Raw genomic sequence first — 9706 nt, 5'->3', positions numbered from 1 at the left:
CATCACTCAAAAAATTAAATTGTTTAAAAAATAAAAGTACAGAGACTTGTTTTAACAAATGGAAAACATAGAAAAACTACGTTAAAGAAAATGAAGAAGGGAAGAAAATAGACGGAGAAGCAAAAGATAATGAAAAATAAAAAAATTAAAAGAACATAAGAGAAAAAAATTAAATTCCTTAAAACGAAAAAAATATGGGGATCGGTTGTGTAAATTAACCTAAATTTTTTGTTTGAAATGATGATTTAACGTGCTACATCAGTTTACCGTTATACCGTTAATGGTAATTAACGGCTTAATGATTAAAATGTTATAATACGATAACGTAAGTGACTAAAATGTAATATTTCAAACATAAGTGATTAAAATGTAACCTGAGTTAAACAAAAACGACTATTTTAATTTTTATTTTTATTTTTTTGAAATTGGAGGTTTAATTGAAACTTTTAAAAGTTGTGAAAATCTTAATAAATTTTCAAAATGAAAAATTTTAAGAAAACCTAAGTAAAATTTTCAAAAGATTTAGGCTACTAATAGAGGTTACAAAATTTGGTAGGCGAAAGTACATGGCTCCCATTAACATCCGCTGTTTTTGCTCCATTTGTACGTTGACCAGGATTTGGTTTATAATGGGTAATTTAAGGTGATAAAAGGGTTGATTAGGATTAGCGGGGAATCCAAAATAATTTTTTAGGGATAGATTGAAATTTTAATTTTTTATATAGTTTATATTTTTATAATTTTTAAAAGATTAAATTAAATTTTTATAATTTTAAGGACCAAAGTATAATTTTATTTTTATTAATTTTAAATTTTAAAAAATTAAAAACTTAAATAATAATTTTCATTTTAAAAGGGCTGGGGCCATGCCACCCCTAGAATCGCCTCTAATTAGGATGTACCACTTAACAAAGTTTCATATCATATGAAATTTGAGGTTGCTATAGCAATCAAATGAGAAAAAAAAAATGATAGATATATACTCGAAGGTTGGTGTTTTTCTGACTTTGAACTCGCAATAATTTCAAGGTTTACTTAAGAATATAAAATAAAAATATTAAAATATTCATTTAATTTTTTTGTTCATATATTTATTCCTAAACTTGATTAATGTATAAATATATTTTGCTTTAAACAGGGAAGGGTTCATGTCATAATTAACCAATAAACCAGCAGGCTGCTGTTCGGTGTGGAAGGGAGGTTTAGGGTCAATGGTTACGGCTTTAATATCAAAGTCTAAAATGCGTTAAAGGAGAAAGTCATGCATTCATACATGCAGGCAAAGCTTGAAATTTATATATATTAAACGTCGACTTTCCAAACTAATTGAATCTTGAAATGTGTGCAGATGTCTTGTGGAGTACCGAAAATGGGGATTTAATTATTTATATCACCTGATTTGAGTAATAAATGAATCTATGTATGCACACTTATTTTTTTTTCTGAAATGCACGCTTCTTTAGCTGTGGATTTACTACATAATAAACAATCAATTTAAAAATATATATTTTAATATAATAATAGAATTAAACATATAAATAATTAATTCAAAAAATAGTTTTAATATTACAATCGATTTAAATAATCAATTCAAAAGAAATAGCATTCTAACATGACAATTAATTTAAATATAAAAATAATTAATTTAAAAGAAATAGTATTATAATATTACGATCGGTTCAATCTAAATTTGACCAATTCATGATCATCTAAAATCAACTAAATTTGATCATCTAAAAACAAGTATATATACAAAGGGAAAAACTGCAAAAATTTTAAACCTTAAAAAAGACCTACTTATATTTTTAGGAGAGTTATAGTATATCTATAAAGGATTAAATTACAAAAATTTTAAACTTATGACCCTTGAACCTCTTCTAAACTCCCCCCATTGTACTTGTTTTCAGCAGAGAGTACCTGGATAATAAATAAGTGCAGTTTTTGGGATTAGTTAAATCATAAATTGCTAGCATTTGGGGCATATCACGTGATGTATAAGTACAGCTGTTTTAGAAAATATAAAGGGTTATCGTGTGATATATGGTAGATTAACATTGAAGCTACAAAATCTTCACCATATCATTTTGCCCTAACCAATGAACATTTAAATAATTTGGCAACTGGACTTCCAATTTAACCAATGGGAGGCAAACAGAAGTAAGAGATGATGCGCAAACTGTGTGTGTCTTACGCAATAAATGAGCCTCGCAGTAGTTGTCTGGTCTGATCTTTATTCTTTCTTCCATGATGTCCGGATTTTTTGTGATTCGATTCCAGCATAAATTTCAAGCTGTAAGCCTTTTAGGTCGTTGAAAAGTAAATTAAATTGTTTGGGAGTCGAATGTTAATTAAAACAAAGGTTCAAGGACGAAATTGAAAAAAAATTGTGAAGTTTAGAGTTTAAATGTTACTCTATCCCCTTCTTTTATGTCTTCTCGTCTTTATCAATTTATTGTAATTGTGTTTAATATTAAAATTTGATTATATTTCTGTACGAATAGGTGATTCGTTTTAACTTTGAACAGTGGCCGAGACCTCAACACCCTAAAATAGAAAAGTTTTTATTTAAACTGTTTATAATTTATAAAATTTTAAATTAGTAATAGTAAAATTATAGTTTGACCCTTGAAATTAATAAAATTTTGATTTAATCTTTTAAAATTATGAATATATAAACTACTAAAATGATAAAATCATATTTTTATTATAATAAAATATACAATTTAATTCTGGTCTCTCAAAATTTTCCGACACCACGTTACTTTGAAGTCTAGATTTTAGAATACATCTATTTCTTATTACCTTTACAATATATTTTTATTTTTTCCGATATAATTTTAATTCTTTTAGGTTTATTCGTTGTATGATAGTAGTTTTTTTTCAGATTTACAATGTATTTTCATCATTTCCTTTTTGTTAATTTTATTGTAAACAAAAGATGATATATATATTCTTTTCATTAAGTGTTTAATGTATTTGTAATTTACTACCAAAATAAATTATAATTTAGGTTATAAGTATAATATTATTATTTTAAAATTATACTAAAATTAAGTATAAATTATTTCGGGTTTTTTCCCATGTCATCACATGTTCAAATCATTTTATAGCCAAGTCAATTTTGGGATCAAGTAAATTTTAAGTTGGATCAATTTTAGGTTTAAGCCAATTTGAGCTTAAATTGTTAACTTTTGATCGTTAAATTAAGATGGGTCAAATTCAAATTGAGCGGGTGAAATTTTTTGATTTCGAGTAGAATTTTTAGATTTAGAGCAGAATTGACATGTATAACTATTTTGTGATGGGCTACGTAAGTTGATATTTTTCTTAACAGAAGGAAAAAAAAAGTTGGACTATCATGTATAACAAATTGCAACTTTATGTATCAAATTAAAACAAAGAATTCTTTAGCTGCCAGTAAAAATAGGGTACAACTTTTGGACTAAATCAACAAACCCTTTTCATTCTGATTACCTTCCTGATATTCGCATTTTTATATATGTATGTATATATATATATATATATATAATATTTTATTAAGTAACTATAAATTAAATTATAAATATCTAAAAACTATCGATAAATTTAAAATAATATACTAAAACACATTAATAATATCATAAAATAAAATTGAGATGCTTTTATAATAGGAAGGCAAAATAGGACAGCATCCCATACGAAAGTAATTAATAAAATAAATTAATATTGAACAAAATCAAAAGTTCCGACAGCTGTGCTTAAATGTATATTTAAGATCAGGGTTCAAAAAAAAAAAAAATCAGGGTTGAAATTCATTTTCCTTCAATTTGTAATATATAAAAATTAAAAGTGAAATACTTGGACCTCATTATTAATATATTTTATAGGAATCACACATGATAAAAATTTGAATAAAAATAAATTAAATTGTGAACCGATATATGATTACTTATCATGATTATAGAATTTGAACTTGAATTTTAACACTTCAAATTTTAAGGCATCAATCTTTCCATGTTAAAGTTTTGTTTGCAACACACACAAATTAATCAAGCCTTAGCAAGGATGCTAGATTTAATTAGGTTAAATTATGCTATTAGTTTATGTATTATGGATAAGTTGTGGATTTAATTTTTATACTTTAATTTGATCAAATTTAGTTTTTATACTTTTTGAACTTATCAATGTTAGTTCATGTACTTTTCAATTTTTAAAATTTCAATTCTCATCCAAACAGTAACAGTTAAATTCAGTTATTAAAATTTGTTGTTAATCTTGTACTATATGTCGAATTATAGATTTAATCCATGTTCTCTAATTGGCTCATTCTTAGTCCATATACTTTTCAAATATCAAATTTTCAATCTTGACACATTAGAAAAATTTCAGTATTGATGATTATGGTTGTTTGAGATATCATAATCGATTATGTGTTCCAGAAATTTCTGAATTGAAAGTGTTACAAGCCCAATTTGCTTGGCCCAAAACCCAACCTATCCTAACCCAATAATACAAAACCAAACCAAATTCCTAAACCCAAATATCAACCCAAGCCCAAACTAACCCTAATAGCCCAAATCAAAAAAAAAAGAGAAGAAAAAATAAAAACCCTAGGTGCGCCGCACCTAGGTCTGCCACCACCTTCGGCCACCTACCCTCTGACTCATCTTCTCCACCGCCCGTGCCAACAGTGCCCATGCACCTGCAAAACCGGAGAAGAAATGACAGCAAGAATAGTTGTAATATCAGGCTATAAAAGCCCTAAAAATGTAAACTAAAAGGGACTTTTTTTTGCTTGGAAATAAAAATAGACATTCAAACATAAAAGGGTGGAAATACCATAAAAAAGTTTAAAACACCAACACAAAATCGTAGCAAGAAACACCAAACAGAGTTCAAAGGTTTCGAAATAAAGGTTTTATTTATTTTCGTTTTTGTTATTTTATTTTATTTTATTTTATTTTGAACCTAATTTCTCCTTTATTTTCTTACCAAATACACATATATATATATATATATATTAAAAATTTAGAAAGAAAAAAATATATACCCTTTTTGAATTTCCGCCACTGTGCTTGTGGTGGCATACAACGCCTCTACTGGCGAGAGCTCAGGAGCTTGGCCTGAGGGGGGGGAGGCACTTCAGAGAAAAAGGGGAGGGAGAAGTTTTTTTTTTAAAAGGGGTGTTGAAATGATTTTTTTTTTGAAAATTTACTTAAACAGAGGGCCAAAACGACGTTGTTTTGGCCTGGGTCCTTAAACCCCAAAACGACATTGTTTTGAGCTTAACCCACGACCCGACCCGCTCCAGGCCAAGGATTCGCGTGTTTTCAATGGAAGGGCTAATTGCACTTTTAGCCCTTCCGTTTTTTTATTGTTTTGAAATTTAATTTTTCATTATTTCTAATTTTACCCTGTAATTTATTTTGGTTTTCATTTTGGTCCTTCCTTATGCTGCGCGTTTTGAAGCGAGGGGTTATTGCCCATTTTAGTCCCTCCTGGGTATTTACGCATGCAATTTAGTCCTTTTCTCTTTTATATATTTCTAGATTTCCCCAAACTTTCTGTTTTGAATTCAATTTAATCCCCTTTTTAATTATTCTTATAAATATATTATTATAAATTTATTATTATTATAAAAAGTTAATTTTATTATTTTTACTATTATTATTATTATAAATATATTATTGTTATTATTGTTATTATTATTTACATGTTATTATTTCTTTTTTATTATGGTATTATTATTATTGCCGTTATTATTTTTTTATTTTTTTATCATTATTATTATCTTATTTTATTGTCATTTTACTATTATTATTATTATTTTTATATTTTTATTTTTTACTACTATTATTATTAGTATTATCAATATAATTATTACTATTATTTTTACAATTATTATTTCACATACTATTATTACTATTTTTGTTATTATTATTATTATTTTTACCATATTATTATTTCCTATTTTTATATATTATTATTGTTATTAACATATACTATCATTATTAATGTACTATTATTTCCTATTATTATTATTATTATTATTATTATTATTATTATTATTATTATTATTACTAATATCACTATTACCATTTATTATTATTATTATTATTATTATTATTATTATTATTATTTTACTATCTAATAGATTATTATACCTTTTATTATTATTACTATTGTATTATTATTATTATTATTATTATTATTATTATTATTATAATATTTTCTTTTTTGTGTTTACTTATACGTTATTATTTTTATATTAACTAATTTAATATATATATTTTAGCACACTTATTTTATTTATATATCATTACTCTTATTATTAATATTTCATCATTTATTTTATTTGTATCTTTTAAATAATTTCAAACTTTAGATTATTTATTATTTGTATAATTGTTGTTACTATTTGTATTTACCGTTATTAATACTATTATTTTCACTTTTATTACTATTACTATTTTTATTTTTTATTTTTATTACTATTATCATTATTATTAATACTAATAATAATATTCTTATTATTACTTTTATTATTATCATTAGTATTATTATTTTTACTACTACTATTATTATTATCAACATTATTATTATTATTATCGTTTTCATCTTCATTGTCATTTTTATGTTGTCATGTTTTTTATTTACTTATGTATTCGTTTATATCATTTCCTTATGCATTTGTTTTATATTTTTATATTACTAGCCTTGCTTTTATTTCATCTTTTATAATTGCTCATATTATTATTATTAACACTGTCACACCTATTATTATGTTATTATACATATTAGTACCATAATTTTCTTTTATATTTCACTATAAATCGTGTCATAGTTTTACTCGATACATTAAAATAATTCTTTCATAAAGCAAGCTTCGTATTTAGAAATTCGAGAAAATTGTGCCTAACTTACTGGGTTTCGATTTTTTCTCGTTTAACCTAAATAATGACACAATCCTCTTAAATCGTAACGCGAGTTTTGAATAAAATACTTATCCTCAGAGATATGAGGTGTTGTGTCCTAACTTACTGAATATGACAACTTGTCACCTCGAGATGAGGTTTTTGCAAACAAAGGCAATATCCGGTATTTGGAAGTTCGAGATATCGTGCCCTAACTTACTGGGTTTCGACTTTTCTCGTTCACTCTAAACAATCGAATACCCTTTTAAAAAAGAGGCTAAAATGCACAAATTTTAAGTAAAAGACAGACTCATTCTCAAAAGTTTGAGACGCCGTGTCCTAACTTACTGGATGTGACATTTCATCACTTTGAGATGAGAAGGTCTTTAACATTTGAGCCTTTTTTTTTACAAAAGAGGGATTGTATTTCAAAGTCTTTCAAGTTTTCAATTTTCGACACTAAGACACTAATTAATCAACTAGGTACCAATTTTTGAGCGTGTCAGGGTGCTAATCCTTCCTCGTGAGTAACCGACTCCCGAACTCATTTTCTGATTTTCGTAGACCAAAAAAATTATCGTTTTAGTAAATCTTAACTTTTATTAAAATGATTAATTTGAGGTGACCCGATCACACCTCATCAAAAAGGATTGGTGGCGACTCCCTTTTTTCGTTTCCATTTTCAAAGTCAAAGTCGACTACCGTTTTCCAAAAAAATGGTTTCGACAGAAAGAATTGATACTTCGCGAAGCTCACAATAGTCCTTTTACTTTGCATACTGGAGGAACGAAAATGTATCGTGATTTGCGAGAATCTTATTGGTGGTCGGGAATGAAAAGAGATGTGGTCGAGTATGTGGTTAAATGCTTAACTTGTCAGCCAGTTAAGACAGAACATCAGGTTCCAACCGGATTACCCAACCTATTACTATTCCTGAATGGAAATAGGATTGTATCACAATGAATTTTGTAACGGGATTACCATTATTGACCAGTAAGAAAAATGCTATTTGGGTGATTGTAGATCGACTTACGAAATCAGCTCATTTCATTACAGTCAGGACTGATTGGTCACTTCAAAAGCTTGTTGAAATTTATATTCAAGAAATTGTGAGATTGCACGGTGTTCCTATATCGATAATTTTTTATCTGGATCCACAGTTCACTTCGAGATTTTGGAAACAGTTGCATGAATCTCTTGGTACACGACTTAATTTTAGCACAGCTTTTCACCCACAGACTGATGGACAATCTGAGCGAGTTATTCAGATTTTGGAAGATATACTTCGTACTTGTGTTATTGATTTTAAATCAGGTTGGGAGTGTTATTTACCTTTGGCCGAATTTGTATACAACAATAGTTTTCAATCGAGTAATCAAATGGCTTCGTATAAAGCTTTATATGGTCATAGATGTCGATCACCTATTTGTTAGATGGAATTGAGTGAAGAAAAATGATCGGGCCCAAATTAATTTAAGAAACGAAAGACATTGTTAAGAAAATTCGATAGATTGAACACAACTTTTAATAGACATAAATCATATGCAGATTTGAAACGTCAGGATATTGAATATTCTGTTGGTGATAAAATATTTCTTAAAGTTTTGCCTTGGAAGAAAATTTTGGGATTCGGTCGAAAAGGAAAACTCAGTCCTCGTTTTATTGGAACGTATGAGATTACAAAAAGAGTGGGACCAATTGCATATTGTTTATCTTTGCCTACTGAATTCAAGAAAATACATGATGTTTTTCACGTTTCAATGCTTAGAAGATATCGATCGGATCCATCTCATGTTATTTCAACAGAGGATATTAAAATTCAACCTGATTTGTCATATGAAGAAGAACCGATTGAAATTTTAGCATGTGAGGTGAAAGAGTTGCGTAATAAGCAAGTTCCGTTAGTGAAAGTGTTGTGGCATAGTCATAGTATTGAGGAAGCGACTTGGGAACAGGAAAAAACTATGAGACCCCAGTACCCCAACCTTTTTTTAGGTAAATTTTGGAGACAAAATTTATTTAGGGGGGAAGAATTGTAACAACCCGATAGTCATAGGTGTCGGAAAATACATTTTCGAGACTCCGTTTTCGTAAATTAGACTCATAAATATTTTTAATAAATATTTACAAAGTTAGTTGTGTGGTTAATTAAGTTTTGGTTAGGTGAATTTGCGTGAATTAAGAATAGTTAGGTAAAAGAACTAAATCGCATAAAGGGTGAAAGTCGAATTATAGATTAAAGAAAAATTAAAGGGACTAAAGAAGCAATTATGCCATTGACATTAAATGAGGCCGCATAAGATTTAAAACATGTGAAAATTATTATATATATTATAAAATAAACCTTAAATGTTACGTAAATATATTATATTATTATAATAAAACAAATAAATAAAAAGAAAAAAGAAATAGAAAAGAAAGAAAGAAACAGAGAAAGCCAAATGAAACAGGGAGGAAAAGAAAGAAAAGAAAGAAGGAAGAAAAAATTAGGGTTTCAAAGTTTCAAGCTTAAGTGGTTAGTTAATTTAGTCTATTTTCTTGTAAATTTTATATTTTGGAATCCCAATATTAAATACTACCCGACCCATGTCAAAATTTTAAAAATTATTGAGTTTTTAAGTGTTATCTATGTTGAATAATTTTAGTATTAGGGATTAAATTGATAAATTTTAAGTTAGAAATGAAAATGATTGAATTGTAGAATAAATTGTAAAATTTGAGTAATAGAGACTAAATTGTGAAAATTAAAATTTAGGGATTTAAGTGAAATTAGGGAGTTAAATTTAGTTTAAAGTGGAATTTGTATGAAAATA

The sequence above is a fragment of the Gossypium arboreum genome, chromosome 11 (assembly GCF_025698485.1).
Source record: "Gossypium arboreum isolate Shixiya-1 chromosome 11, ASM2569848v2, whole genome shotgun sequence".
Taxonomy (NCBI): domain Eukaryota; kingdom Viridiplantae; phylum Streptophyta; class Magnoliopsida; order Malvales; family Malvaceae; genus Gossypium; species Gossypium arboreum.
Note: the sequence above shows the minus strand (reverse complement) of the source record.